Source organism: Capsicum annuum, chromosome 9 (assembly GCF_002878395.1).
Source record: "Capsicum annuum cultivar UCD-10X-F1 chromosome 9, UCD10Xv1.1, whole genome shotgun sequence".
In the NCBI taxonomy this organism is placed as follows: domain Eukaryota; kingdom Viridiplantae; phylum Streptophyta; class Magnoliopsida; order Solanales; family Solanaceae; genus Capsicum; species Capsicum annuum.
In genome coordinates, this window is record NC_061119.1 from 150,631,655 (window position 1) to 150,648,183 (window position 16,529).

General features: G+C 37.4%; 1 long non-coding RNA gene across 8 annotated transcripts; it reads left to right on the plus strand.

Annotated features, from left to right (window-relative positions):
* Positions 1-8,929: 8,929 nt before the first annotated feature.
* Positions 8,930-15,785, plus strand: LOC107842402. Of its 8 annotated transcripts, none has more exons than XR_007045051.1 (9): positions 8,933-9,155; positions 9,243-11,165; positions 11,423-11,621; positions 11,764-11,828; positions 11,912-12,095; positions 12,720-12,886; positions 13,665-13,985; positions 14,118-14,266; positions 14,371-14,666. It is a non-coding gene; the product is annotated as an uncharacterized LOC107842402 (long non-coding RNA). The 8 variants fall into 8 exon arrangements; XR_007045055.1 differs by adding an exon at positions 15,464-15,760 and having other exon boundaries at positions 8,939-9,155; positions 11,105-11,621; positions 13,596-13,985; positions 14,371-14,540; XR_007045048.1 differs by adding an exon at positions 15,464-15,760 and having other exon boundaries at positions 8,943-11,165; positions 13,596-13,985; positions 14,371-14,540.
* Positions 15,786-16,529: the final 744 nt, after the last annotated feature.

Here is a 16,529-nt window from a genome sequence, read left to right on the forward strand (position 1 = left end):
ATGGCAGATTAGTCAACTCTAGAAATTCTTTGTCATGTAACTCATACCTAAGGATGACACCAAAATCAACAGCATATCCAGCCATCATAAGAGCAACCAGTGTCGCTCCCTTCCAAATTAATGTATTATCCAAAGTAGTGGGTATAGGTCGATATTTGATCGACAATCACCAAAACATGGCCTAAAATGTCAATATGCCTTCTTGATCATACCATGCCCTAAATCCATGGGGTTTAATTACCCAAAGGTGAAATATAACTAGCTACCCACTTAACCATCTTAAATCTCTCTCATCAGTGCTCAGTCTCTCGCATGATATGTTGATTACGTGTGACCATTAGTTTGTGGGCTCACTCAGTTATAGATGCAGGAGTAACGTAATCTGGGCTGAAGATAACTCTGCAAATAGTCTCTGTCAAAATTTCAACTGTGACCCGTCTAACTAGTGTATGCTCAAGCTATGGATACCTTGTGAATCTCACTAGGCCTTGATGTTTGTGCATAGGAAGGACTACGGTAGCTCTGTAGGATGTATACAATTCCCATACCATAGTCGCGCTGTAAGATTCGATGGGTCTAGTTATCCACTCTAGCTGATTTATATTGAATTCCTACCATATCTTTGGTACTCTATCCAGCCTCGATAGGTTAATGCGACGCTCCTCAAAAATGAACCTCGTCATCCTGCCTGTCTCCCAAACCCGACTGTCAATAGTAAAGATCTCTTTTATCCCCACCACATAATACCTTGGAGGTACCTTCTTGGGGGTGCATCTAAGGCATATTCAGGAGCGGGACACTGCCCTTACTGTAGTAACTCATCATGGGTAGCCTACTCTGTACCCTTCTCAGAATGGGGTATATTTATCTATTGTACATGAGTAGCGGTACCCTAGTAAGACTAGGGCACCGCTGATTTATCCTACTCCTCTACCTTCTCGTATAAATCTTGGGACCCCTCTTCAGACTCAGGGGCCTGAGTAGAAACCTGTGGAGTAGACTCATAATCTATCTTCTCCTACTCATCATCAACATCAGGTGGAGTATTGTGTGGAGGTGACATACTTGCTGACTTCATCCTGGGTCGGGCCACAACTATCTGAGTAGCCTGGCGCGTCTGTCCTCTTATAACTTGGTGTGTCACCTCAACTGCAGTGACATGAATTGAACCAGGTCTTAGTCATTTCAGGTGCCTCAAGCCCAATTGGGGTCGGAGACCACCCACAATACCCAACCATATCCACCCTACACCCGATGTCAAATGATTTATGATTATATAATATAACAAAATGGAGCAATCATAAATCAAATATAATGAAATGGTGTTATCCCTAATATCAATACCAATTTAAAGGCTGACACCAATACAGACACCGCCCATGCCAACCCAAGGTAGTCTCATGAAGCCTCTATCAGAAATCAAAACAATATTTTATCAGGACATGCCCCCGACCATAGCCAAGAACCCAAGTCTAAGAAATAACAAAAGTATGTTGAGAAGTCCATAACATGAAATAGATCCTTCTGGAGTATGGAAGCTCACCACTTCAATCCGACACAAAGCTATCCCCGAATCCAAGTGATTGAGCAGGAGGAGTAGTTTGGCTGGTTCCTGCATTGCGTGGGGATACCGCACCCAAAGACGAGTTAGCGGGTGAATGCTAGAATTTACTTCGGAGTAAGGATAAAATAATTCCAACATTTAAAACCAAGTAAATAACCATATGCAATCACATCTATACATATATATAATCCATGCCGGGAAAAAGAACTGGGTTTATCATACATTTAAAACCTTTAACCTGCGTATATGTAGCTTTACCATCATAACTCAACCACGAGCTATATGGGTCTAGTGTTATCCTCTAAAAGGGCCCTAGTGTGTGTAGCCATAATCGGAGAAGTCACAGGGGCAGGGGATTCCCGTGCAACCTTCTCCCTCAATAATACATATATAAAAGAATAAACTTAGGGGATTCTCATGTACCCCAAAAGTACAAGGTCACCATGGCCAACCCTCATGTCGTCAAACCTAAGTTTCAATTGTTTGTCTATCGGACTCACACCTTCACGGTAAGCTATAACCACCTACTATTATTTCCTAATTAGAACCATTAATACATAACCAACCAACCAATTCCAGAAGATGTTAACTAAGGCATTGGTGTTGTCATACTGACTATAGCTTGCAAGCAATGTCATTAGCCAATAATTAGGGTCTTCCCATGTATCCTATTGGATTTCCAATCAATCAAAACTATGGCCACCAAGGCCCCTTTTAAACCATTTAAAACCATCAAACCCAATTTAAGTTCCAATACCATATTATGCAATGCAAGGTTTCCAATAAAAGTTAAATTATGAGTCAAAACCATTCTCATAGGAATTTTATAAAACATTTTGAGGGCATATAATTTCCAAAACCAAAACCAAGGACCAATTGAGAATTCCCATGAAACCACATGTTCAATTCCACAATTTTAGCATGAAAACCATAAGAAAAACATGTAAAAAAATATTCATCCATCAACAACAAAAACCCCTCAACATATAGTTCAAAACGAAATAATACCAACAATAAACCATGAAAATCGTTCATTAAAAATGAATTTAGTTGAACTAACTATGAGGGAGGAGTAACAAGCCTTAGATAGCAAAGATTACGGAGAGAAATAACCCTTAGAGCCTTAATTGATTGTTTTGATGAAAACCCTAGCCTTTCTTGAACCAAGAACTATGAGATAGATTTAAGAGTGTATAAAGTTTTTTTGATTGAGAATAATAGGGTAAATGAAGTCCCAAAAGTGTTTTAGGTCGTGGGGTCAAAAGGGGTTAAGAGGGGAAATGCCAAGAATACCCCTAACATAAATTGTAAAAATCACCACAAGAAGGGTACAATATGATCTCTCCAATCTTACCCACATGATAAGAGTGGTACCCTCCGCTTAGATACCAAAGAGTATGGAGAGAAATTAACCCCTTAGAGCCTTAATTGATTGCTTTCAAGAAAACCCTAGCCTTTCTTGAACCAAGAATCATGAGATAAATTTGAGAGTGTTTAAAGTGTTTTTGATTGAGAGTAATAGGGTAAATGAAGTCCCAAAAGTGTTTTAAGTCGTGGGGTCAAAAGGGGTTAAGAGGGAAAATGTCTAGAATACCCCAACTTAAATTATAAAAATCACCACAGGAAGGGTACGATTTGACCCCTCCAATCGTACCCATATGATATGAGTGGTACCCTCCACTCGTACCTTGATAAGATTGTTGGATACCACATTTTTTTCCAATATACGACTCCTTTACCTAAGTCATACCTTCATCATATGACAGGTACCCTCAAACTTTACCCAAGACATATTCAAAATGGGTTGGGCACTGTCTAATATACGACTGGCATTATCTCTAGTACTATATCCATATGACTTGTATGTAGTCTAGTCGTACCTAGGATAGTACATAATCAAGAACATATTGCTTAACGTATAACTTGGCCCCCCTAGGTTGTACCCACATCATATGACTAGTCAGCCTAAGTCGTATGATGTCTAAAGATTCAAAGCCTAGAAAATTTCTAGGGATCAAAACCCAAGGTGTTTCAATTTTTCCCCACTGGGATCATTCGCCGTCGAATGATGGGACATAGTATGAGTAGAAAGATTTACACCCCAACAACTCAACTCGAACCTTTAACTAAGTTAGTAAATAGAGATGCAAAGAAGTCAACCTTTCCATTAACAAAGCTAGAAAAAAAGTATGATGAAGAACACCTTCCGCATGAATTTACAAAGCAAAAAACACGAACAGATATTTGGACTTCATGTCCCCTTCCGCTTCCCAAGTAACCTCTTTGACCTTATGGTTCCTCAATAAAACCTTTACCAAAGATGTATACTTGGTCTGAAACTGACAAACCTGCAAATCAAAGATCTCAACCGGGATTTTCTCTTAAGACAAAGAATCCAAAATACCAATATCCTTGATAGGCACAATTTAAGACGGATCACCCATACAATTCCTCATCATAGAAACATGGAATATCGGATGAATGAAGCTAAAACAAGAAGGCAACTTTCATTCATACACAACATTGCCAACCCTTCTATAAATCGAGTACGGACCAACATACAAGGACTAAGTTTCCCCTTCTTACCGAATCACATTACTCCCTTAATGGGAGATACCTTCAAGAACACCCTATCCCCAAACTCAAACTCCAAGTCCCTTCGCCTTACATCTGAATAGGACTTTTGGGTACTTTGGGCGGCCTTAAGCCTATCCCAATCACCTTCACCTATTCCATGGCTTAGTGAACCAAATTCGGTCTAAAAAAATCTGCCTCACCAAGCTCAAACCACCTAATAGGAGACTTACATCTTCTACTATACAATGCTTCAAATGGAGCCATCCTTATGCTAGAGTTATAGCTATTATTATAGGCAAACTCCATAAGAGGTAGGTGCATAACCCAACTACCACCATAGTCAATCACGCACGCACGAAGCATATTCTCCAATGTCTGTATAGTCCTTTTTGCTTGCCTATCCGACTGAGGGTGAAAAGTAGTACTAGGACTCACCTTGGTCCCCACACCTTTCTAAAATTACTACAAAAAGTGAGATGAAAACTATGTACCACGATCAGAGATAATAGTAACAGGCATCCTATAAAACTTCACAATCTCTTGTAGGTACAACTGGGTATAACTTTCAGTGAAGAAGTTAGTCCTTACAGACAAATATGAGTCGACTTCATCATCCTATCACAATGACCTAAACTGAATCAAATTGATTATAAGACCGAGTAAGATCGATAACGAAATCAGTATAGATTACTTCCCACTTCCACTCTAGAAACTCAATTTCTTAGTACAAACCTCAGGGCCTCATATGCTCAACTTTCACTTTCTAACACACTATGAACTTTGCCAAAAAATTAGCCACATCCCTCTTCATAATGTTCTACCAATACATCTCCTTAAGGTCATGATACATTTTTGTCAAATCTGGATGAGCAACATAGCGCGACTTATGCGCCTTGACAAATATCCTATCTCATAAACCATCAACATCAGGAACACGTAACCTCCCTTGTTACCATAAATTATAATCATCACTAATTTCTAAGTCCAAAACCTTCTTCCCACAAATATCACCCATAATCCTCATTAAAAAAGGATCTAACACTTGATTCTATTTAATTTCAGCATCAAGAGACGACTGTGCCACTTTCTGAACAAACACACTACCATTCTCGAAGTCCAAGAAGCGAACCCTAAGGTTAGAAAAATGGTGAATGTCCTTCACCAACTCCCGCTTCTCCGTATCCATATAAGCTAGAATACCCATGGATAACCTGTTAAGAGCATCAACAACCAGATTAGCTTTACCTAGATGGTAGTGAAGACTCATGTCATAATCCTTGAGGAGTTCAGGCCATCTCTTTTTCCAGAGGTTAAGCTCTTTTTGAGTAAGCACATCCAGTAGGCTCTTATGATAAAAAAAAAGATATCCACCTACACTAAATACAAATAGTGACGCTAGATTTTTAAACCAAAACACCGCAGCTAATAATTCCAAATCATGGGTTGGATAATTCCTTTCGTACACCTTCAACTGCCTAGAGGAATAAGCTGTCACCTTACAATTGTTCAACAGAACACAACCAAGCCCTACTCGGGATGCATTACAGTAGACCACAAACCCATCAGTGCCTTCAGGCAAAGTCAAAACAAGAGCCGATGTTAGTTCGTCCTTTATCTTTCTAAACTTCCCTCTCAAGCATCAGAAGACAAGAACATTACCTTTTTCTGATTCAACTTGTTCAACGTGGCATCTATAGAAGAGAAACTCTCCACAAACGTTATGTATTAGCCATCCAAACCCAAGAAGATCTAAATATCAATTTCAATCATGGGTCTAGGCCATATTTTAACCACTGAAACCTTTTGCGGGTATACCATGATCCCTCCACTAGAAATGAAATAACCTAAAAAAGTGATAGCTTTCAGCCAGAACTCACATTTAGAAAACTTGGCAAACAACTGTTTCTCTTTCTGAGTTGCAATATAAAATAGAGGTGATCAGCATAATCCACCTCACTCTTAGAATACACCAGAATATAATCAATGAACACAATGATGAATAAATCCAGATACTGATAGAAAAACCTATTTTTCAAATCCATGAATGTCATTGGGGTATTGGTCAATCCAAAAGACATAACCATGAACTCAAAATGCCCATATCAGGTATGAACGACAATTTTAAGGATATTCTCTTGCTTAATCATTAACTGATGATACCCAGATCGAAGGTCAATTTAGGAGAAATACTCATCACCATGCAATTGATCAAACAAATAATCTATCCTTGGAAGGGGATACTTATTCTTTACCATCACTTTATTCAACTCCCAATAGTTAATACACATCAAAAGGGAACCATCCTTCTTACACATGAATAACACCGGTGCACCCCAAAAAGACACAATAGGATGGATGAAACTCTTAACTAAAAGATCCTTTAATTGCTCCTTAAGATTGTTCAACTCAGTTGGAGCCAACATATACAGAAAAATAGAAATTGGACAAGTGTTTGAAACAAGATCAATCCTAAACTCAATATCTCTTTCAGGAGGAACACTAGGAAGGTCATTAAGGAAGATCGCGGAAAATTCATTTACCATCGGGACGGAATGCAAAGAAAAACCCCCCCGATCTTTTACCCAGACGAGATGGTAAACATACCCCTTGGAGATCTATCTCTAAGCTCTAAGATATGATATAAATTTTCTCTTAGGAGATAGGAAACCACCCTCTTATTTAGTAGTTGTCTCTTTAGGAAATTTAAAGACAACCTTACTAGTCCTACAATATAGAGGAGCATATCACAAGTGCAAGCAATCCATCTCTAATATAACATAAAAATCCATCATATCTAAATTAAACAGATCCACTACAGTTTCTTTACTGCCAACATATTCAACACACCACCTATAGACTCTTCTAGCAATCACAGAGTCACCTATTGGTGTCGAAATAGAAAAGGGTCTGAAACACACTCGGGACCAAAACCAAAATACACAGCCACAAATTGGGTCACATAGGATAGGGTGGAACATGAAGCAAATAAATAGTACACATTAGGTGAAAAAAGTTTCAACATACCAATCACGACATCAGGTGATCCCTCAGACTCTTAGCAAGTAGTGAGAGCATAAAGGCAGTTCCGACTTGTGTTGGATCCAAATGGTGCACCCTTTATGCTAGAGCTGAAGAAGAGGCAATAGGAACTTTGCTTACTCCCCAAGCAAACTTACCAATAGGACAGTTTCTAAGCATATACCCTGGCTGACCACAGTTGAAGAACTTGTCCCTTCACTCATCATAAAAACCCCGATGCAAGCGACCATAAAAATTGCAGGGAGGATATGGTAGAGTAGGTTGAGCCATAAAATCTTAAGATTGGGCACGTTGTGCCCTAAAAGTTATTTTCACCATGGAAACACCTAACACCCGACAACTTTGTGTAGGGAGCACTTGTTGTCGAGTAAGACCCAGAATTACCCCACTTCTTCTTTGGCCACATACGACCATCCCTACCACTCATCTATTGGCGACCAACATTTTCAGAGAACCTAAAATTCTTGACATGTCTCTCCTATATTTTAGCCTGATTCTTTTTTTCTTCCTCTACCTATTGTATGAACACAACCAACCTTTAGATATCTATGTCCTTAATAAAAAAGGCAGTTTTATTATGTAAGCTAAACTCATGAGACAGTCCTGAAGCAAACTTCCTCATTTAGGCCCTCATACTAAAACCCATCTATGGAGCATACCTCAATAACTGGTGAAATTTCAAGGCATGCTCCTTGACTGATATCTTACCTTGCTCCAGATTAACAAACTCTTCCACTTTGTCTTTGTTCAACTCCATAAAGAAAAAGAGGGATAGAAAAGTATTATAGAAATCTTCCCACAGAGATGACTTAGTATTGTCACCCCTTGACTGTTCCCATCCCTCGTACCATTAGTATACCATATCCTTCAACTGGTAGGTGGAAAACTCCACGTCATCCATATTCGTGGCATACATAACTCAGAAAATATTTTCCATTTCATCTAGAAAACCTTAAAGATCCTCCTCCACCTTAGCACCCATAAAGGTCAGAGGGTTTAACCTCATGAACTGGCTAACCTTTATAGCCTCAGAAGATAGAGTAACAGAAAAACTATGCTCAGACTGAGTAGCAACCAATTGTGCAAACTTATGAATGGACTGACAAAACTCAATGTTCATCACTTTAGCCTGAGGTTTTTTAGATGGACGATAGGGAACTTGTTGAACTCCAGAATAATCTAAAACTGGACCCCTAAACCGGGTAAAGATCCCATGAGTAGAGCATGTCCCATCCAAAATGTTGCCAGTTACAGAGGAGTTTTCGTGAGCATCAGATCATCAAGCCATGTTCTGAAAAGCAATCAAATAGGGATTAGAGAAGAACTCAGGACTTAGACTCTACAACTTGAAAATAGAATATAAGAAAGAGAAACATTTCCAAATGCCTTATAGCCTCTCGCTTATGAGTGTGGCATACTACACACCCTTAAAAGAGACTCTACTCGACATGACTTTGTGAACTACCAAGTGACCATCAACCAAGGGCTTTGATACCAATCTAACACGACCCAAACTAGGACCTAGTCATGTCGGGTAGCACAACCGAGGCCGGAGACCACCCCCAATGCCAAATCATAACCATCCTACACTCGATCACTATTAGAAAAAGGTCTATTTAAGACCAACATTTAGGGATGAATCAATAATTTGATCTCTAAAAGTATACTTATTTGGATGAGATTAAATTCTAGTCCCTAATTATGTATTTTTTTGAGAAGGTATATAGTTTGGTCCTAAAAAATATTATTAACTGGTCCAAGAAGAACCGCCAGATTATTGTAATAAAATTTCAATAAAAATAAAACTTAACGCGCCAAAACAAAAAAACGCTCTGTATCTCCAAATTATCGATCAATCATTGAACGCTCAAATCTCTCATTTCCAATCGGCCAAATATCTCTCATTTTCAATCGACTAAATTTCTCAAATCATCGGCTACATCTGTCTCATTTCTAATTGCAACCTCCATTATTGGTAAGTTTCTCATCTCTGTATAAAGATTTGAGTAAAGTTTTTTGTTCCTGGTGATTTCTCATCTCTTTGTAAACACCATATTCACAGTATTAGAAGAAGAATCCATCAATGGGTCAATTCCTGGTGAAGATGGCCGGTTCAAAATCGAAAACCCTAAGTTTTTTTTTCAAGATTTGGTGTTCTCTATGTATATTGTTCTGTGATAAAGTGTAAAGGAGGTTCAAAATAAAAAACCCTAAGTTTTTTTCCAAGTTTTGGTGTTCTCTATGTAAATTGTTCTGTGATAAAGTGTAAAGGAGCTACCTTGATCACTAATTTGTATGTATCTATATGTGTTTTGTATTTTTTTCAAAGATTTGGGGTTCTTTGTTTCTTTGATAAAGTGTAAAGGAGCTATCTTGATAAATGGTGAAAGAAGAAAAGTTGTTCTAATAACCGTTGTAATTAAACAACAACAACAACAAACTCGGTGTATGTCCATAAGTGGGGTATATGGAGGGTAGAGCATTCACAAACTTGTGAGATGTCCTTGGTAGTTAGTTTGATGCACTGTGCATGTTTCTTAATATAAGTAGTAGTAGAATTATTCTTATAGTTTCTTGCTCTGCGATTTCTGTTACTACCTATTGCTATATGTGCTTCAATTCTCGCATTATTTGGCTATTGTTAGTGGTCTTTGTAATTGTTTGTTTAAAAATGCAAAGTAAGGCTGAGCCCAACTTGTTTGGTGTAGTAGTTGTTGTCATTGGTATAACCACAAAACTCTTCTGGGCTATTGATTGTTCACTTTAATGGCCTGATCCAAGTCAGGTGGAGTCGTTACATCTTACTAATTAATTCAAAGTTCTAATAATTACTCTTTTTATTCCATTTTACATGATAATCTTTCCTTACTGGTGTGTTTCAAAAATGACATCTTATTATATTTATATGTTAATTTATCAGTGTTAGACTTGCTCTTATAGGAATTTCATGACATCCTAATAAAAAAAAAGATTCTAACAACATTTTGGGATGCTACATATTTGTAGATTTTGTGTCAAAATTCTTTCTTTCTTGTTTCTTAAATTCCAATGTCTAGTCAGACATTGTCATGATATATATATTTAAATGAAGGTAGTATCTAAGTAAGGGGTGCTCTTGGTTGTAGTTAGAGCTAGAGCTATGATTGACATCTTCTTTCCAGTTATTTGCTGGATGGGGAAGTTTTCTTTGTCATCTGATACATTTAGTTGACTACATTACAATGTGATAGATGGATATGATCCTTTATTCTATTTTTTGGGGATCAGGATGAGGGGCAAATGTCTTATGTAATAGGCTTGGCCTGTTAACAGTTTGAAAAATTGAATTGAATGTTAATAGGCTTTTCGAACAAAATGTTTTGGTAAAATTTTTTGTTTTTTAATTCTTGTTGTGACAACATTTTAAGAGTACACAATATCCTAATATATCCTAAATATCCTTAAACTACTCAAGATCCTATATAAACATATAACAAGTCCAGTGAGACTTAAGCGTGTTTAGAACTAGACTCATGATAGGCTATGTTGCTCGAACTCTTCAAAAATGTCAATGGGTGCATGTTGGATTTTCCAAAACTAGCATATTGTTGGATAATCTGACACGGGTGCTGAATTGAAAGTAAAGAGTCCGCGCAAGTTAGGCTATAGGTATATAAAGACATGAGTGATGTTTAGAGTTATTTTTTTGTTGAGCACGTTATTTGCTTTCTCATTAGCTCTCAATTTTCCTTAAATCTTCATTGCATATATTAGAATTTTTTAGTCAAAAATCATCAATACATGGAAAGGTTCCTTCAGGCTACCTGAATGCCATTTTTTATTTGAGTGGAGCCTGGTTGAACGATTCAGTGAAGGCTAAGTACCGGGCTTTTAATGGTTATTTTTTCTCTTTGTATTATTTGAACCTGACAACATCCCTATTAGTACCCCACGACCAGATGAAAAAAGCAGTTCCACCACATTGGGATCCAGCATCATTATCCAGGTAGCTTCTCTATTCCACTCTGAACTTTCTTTAGCTCAATCGGATGAATATCTATTTGTAAGCTCTAACTGGCAAAGCACAATTTCTTAAATATCGTTGTAATGCCTTTGAGAAGACTGTTAACTGATGCTTTTGTGGTTTCCGTTTAGTTTTTGGGTTAAGTACTCATGCATTCAAGGATAGTTTTGGGAGATGCATTTTTGTTATCATATGGTCGTTTTGTTTCATGTGATTTCTAATTTGATAGTTCTTAGCAGATTTATCCAGGCTTATGGGACACACATAATTGTCGATATGGGTGTTGGAGGCCTGGACATACTTTGCGTTAAGCAGAAACCATCCTCAGCAATTCCTCCGGCTGAACTAAGAGCACACTTGGATGACCTTAGAGATTGTCTTTTTTCTAATGAAACAATTCCTCTGCCTGAGTTGAAGCCAAAAGAGGTTAAAAAGAAGGTATTTTGCACTCGCAAAACAATGATGCCACCTCTAAAATTCACTTAAATAGGCACTTGATTTATGTTTGGGTATGTTCTAATATTTATGCACATGAGTGGAGCCAATCATATTTTAATGGATTTCTATTTCAAATCTATAGGTCCCTGAGATATTTCTTCGCACACAATGCAATTTACTAGCTTAACAGAGACATCAAGCAAGGATGTAAGTCACTCGCTGAACTTTTGTGTTCTTAAATGGTCGAAGTGCTAGACATGATTAGTTACTAATGAATAATGTTGGAGCAGGGTCTCACTATGATTTGGTCAAAAAGAGGTGGTGATATTTTTGCACAAAGCCACTCAAAGTGGCTTCAGACCGTGGTTGCTTACCCTGATAGCATACTCTTCAGACTTGTACCCATTACATTGCTGCTAACAGGAATTCCAGGAAGCGGCTATCTCAGCCATGCAATAAATGTATATCTGCACTGTAAGTATATCATGGTCTTTTATAGTTGAGATACATATTTCCCACCCATTAATTATGTATATTCAAATATTAAGGTGCATCAAATGCCTCTATTTGCATATAAATAAATAGTGTGTTTCCAACACTATTACGGATTTTCTTTTAATTGGATTTTAGGGACTTGTATAGCATTCAAAAGTGTATTAGCAAATTCATAAAGAGCTGGATACATTTTTGGCATTATGTCTTTAAGAGGTTCTAGTGTTGATCATTTTCTTTTCATTGTTGACCATTTCTTTGTAAACTGGTAGTTCTACTCACCGAGGCTTTACCTACTCTTCAATCTTTTACTGTGGCTAAAACAAGTCTATCCTCTTACTTGGCAATAATTTCGATAGAAATTTGCATTGTGCATTTATTTAGAGGCTATTCCTTTTGTATGTGATTACTTTCTCTTTGACATCCTCTTGAACTCTTCAGCATATTTACTTTGCACAAGAAATTTTTATACGTACAGAAGACTGTTTGACACATTTTGAGGAACCTGTTCTTTTAATAAATTCTAGTATCTTAGCATATCCAAAAAATCAATGTATGTTTTTCCATCTTCAATTATTTCTTATCCGTGATTTGTTTCATCCTCAGATAAACCTGCTCTAAAGGATTTACAGTGTTTCCTCAAGTTTTAAGGTCCTAGCTAGTGGGCGCCATTGTTCTGCGAGCTGCCTCTTAGTCATCAAAGAAGAGTGGCCTCTTACCCTGTGTTGCAATTCTGTTTATGCAGACCAAGGCTGTGTGTGAGACCTACAAAGGTACTTCTTGGTGTTTCTTTCTTAGCAAAAAGACTTTTTTTTAATTAGAAGTATAAGAAAAATTGAAGTAATATGTGTTTTGTTTCAATGAAAGATTGCTACGATAGGTTACTTTCTGTGGCAGCAGCCACTGCTAATGGTGCTTATGGTAATTTTTTTCCCGTTTCTTCACTTCAGTTTCTAATTAGTGCTGATGTTAACTTTGCAATCGGATAGACATATGAGTTAGCTGCTGATTTAAAGAGTTCAAAAACCACCAAGTTTAATCTTATCCTTGCAAATACTGTCCAATAGCGGAGCATCAAAACTAAAGACTTAAGTAAGAAAAAAGCCTTGGTATACTTTAGCAACTTGAAGAAAAAAAATGTAGCAGTTATGCAAGCTTGCAGAAAACTGAACAATATATACTCCTTTTCGTATGCAGATACTTTAACCCTTGGGATTATTTTACCCCACCTTATATATGGGATAGTAATTCCATCATAGCTATTGGATAAAATAAGCCCTGGATTAGTGTTTCTGATGTTGTGCTCACGAGTATTCTTAATATTTGTTAATATGTTGAGTATCCTTGATTGATCCCGATGAAACATTTTATATGTGACACCATATTTTTCTCTCGACTTTAGTGGATCCTAAACAAATGTAAGAACTTAGTATTAGAGGATTCAATCATTATCTAATAATGAGATTACTTATTTTTTGTCAGGTTTGAATTCTACTATTCTGTATAGATTCCCAATTATCTCCAGTAACTTACATCTCTTAGATGTATCAGGATAAATGTGTTACATGGTTCAATAGCTGCAACATTCTCTCTTTACTTGATACGAAATATGACAAGGCCAACAATGAACTGTCAGACATTGATTCCAACATAGATCTAACTGAATTCAAGCAAAGGTTTAATCACTTCGTTGCATATGAGTGAAGGTACTCATCATCGAAGTTCATTGAATGTTGGGTTACTGCCAAACTCTCCAATGAGAAAATTGATCAATATTGCGCTTGCCTCTTTGATAATTCAATATGGCTTTGCTCATCTCTGAAGAATGACTCACCAAGCTGCGTCGACAATATACTCAAGTGTACCAGGAAGGTTAGGCTTGGTTTACTTTTTCATATTTTAGTAATTCAATCTATACTAGTACTTTTGTGTGTGACATATCACCATATCTCTAATGCGGACTTTCACTTTTATCTCGGTGTTGTGATCACCCTTACCTCAAAGATAAATCGCTTGAAGGCATAGTTACAAAAGACATTCCTCAAGATCAGCGCTTTGATGTTGAAATCAAACTAAGTGGCAAATTGGAACTCCTCAACAAGATTCTCCAGGAGATCAAACATCAAAGACAAAGAGTCCTCGTTCTTTTTCGGGTAGCTACTTTTACTTCAAAATTTCCTTTCATTATCGTTCATTTCCAATTTTCATATCTGACTTTGATTTTGCCAAGTGACTAGATTCGATAATTTAAATGCAGATTGGTGCACCTAGGAGCTCTCGTGTATTCTTTCTGATTTTTTATTTGTTTCCTATTGCTTTGCATAAGGGCTAGAGCTAATGTTTCTAATTTTAACACGCCTAGTCTGCCTCAATCCCCTTACCCAAACCAACTTCAAACCAGACGTATTGGTGCAGTAAAGGATGCAGGTATGAGAATTTATTCCATGAGTTGTATATTGTCATTACGTATTGATGATTTCTAAGCGATTTAAGACAAGTGTCATGAGTTATGCCTTTCCATGAGAAATTTGACTATTGAATATATATCGATATTTGAGATTGAAAGTCAAGAATGAGTCCTATGATGTTTCCTTGAAGCTTTGATATTTGAAAATGATTCGAAAAACAAATGTACTTGATGTTGAGAAAGATTATGTTGAGTTGAGGCGGGTTAGGAATCCACAAAATGTTTATGATTTGCAGATGATATATATATATATATATATATATATATGTTTTGGTTTTTAAAATAGACCCATGAGTTGATATTGATTGAGGTGGATTTTCTAATGCGTTCTGAGCTGAGTCTGGGAGGAGTATTTAGCACCGAGCGGAAAATTTGGTATTTTCCCAAAACTATGTGCCACCGTAGGACTGATGTTGATAATTGTGGGCCAAAGGACGAGTATGAGATTGTGAAGATGAGATTGAGGTTGTACTCCCTGGCAAGAGTACAACACCCCTGCCAATGTGGGGTTCTCTCCTTAGGAGGGCAAAACGTTGGACTCCATGCGGCTCACATGGTGTAGTCATGTCGGTTATAAGAAACTCCCATGTCTATAATGATTTAAGTCTCTTGAGTTACCGAGTCACTCTTAAGTAATGAGTTAAAGAGTTTGAGTTGAGATAAATAATTTACGAGATTTATGAAGCATGTATTACTACTGATGATTTATGAGAAAAAAATGTTTTAGATAATTCAAGCGAAGAGAATTATTATGGTCAACATGTATGATTTTCTTATACATTTATGATATTATTTAAATGCTGCATTCACCCCCGCATACTCAGTACATTCCCAAGTACTGACTCCCATACTCTTTTGTATTCTATATTTCTTCGTGATGTAGGTTCAGGTGCTCAGTCTCAACAGCGATAGTGATCTTCGAGTACCTTCTTCTACATCTCTGCAGTTGGTGAGTCTTCATGGTTCGAGGACCTGTATCTCTCATTTTGCCTTGAAGATAGAGGGTCGTTTATTTTCAGTTCAGTATGAGTCAAGTTAGGGATCTATCCCAATGGTTCCTCAGTCTTATGTAGTAGAGGCTTTGTCAGATCAGTGTGCTAGTATGTACAGGATTTCAGTATTTTGTTTGTACAGGGCAGTATTATTTCATGTTTCAGTATGTTCATGACATGTTTATTCCTCTTTATCTTAGCATGATTTGCGCTATAATGAGTTCTGAAAGTGATGACAAGTTTAGAGGGTTAGCTTGAGGCCACATGTGGCCATGGGCACCATGTGAAGTCTCGGGATAGGTTCTTGGGGCCTTACGCCAACTCAAGGTATTCTTACAAAGCTTATATCCAAAATCAAAATAACATTTGGTCAGGACGTGCCCTTACCATAGCCAAAAACACAAGTCTAAGAAACAACAAAAGTATGTAGAGAAGTCAATAACATGAAATGGAGCCTTTTGAAGTATGGAAGCTCACCACTTCAATTCGACACAAAGTTGTCCCTAAATTTAAGTTACTGGTCATGAGGAGTTGTATGGACAGTTCCAGCATTGCATGGTAATACAACGCCCGAAGATGGGTTAGTGGCTAAATGCTAGCATGTACTCAGGAGCGAGAATAAAATAATGGCAATATTTAAAACCATGTATATAACATATGCAATCACATCCATACATGTATATATATAATTTATGCTGAGAAAAGGAATCGTGTTTAGTATGCATTTAAAACCTTTAATCATGGTTTGTGTAGCTTTATCGTCATAATCCACTCACGGGCTATATGAGTCCATTGTTACCCCCTGAATGGGCCCCAATGCGTGTAGCAGCACGACCTGGAGATATCACAGGGGCAGAGGATTACCATGTACCTTTCGACCACCATGATACATATATTAAATTATAAATTTATGGGATTACCCTGTACCCCACATGTACATGGTAGTCATGACCAACC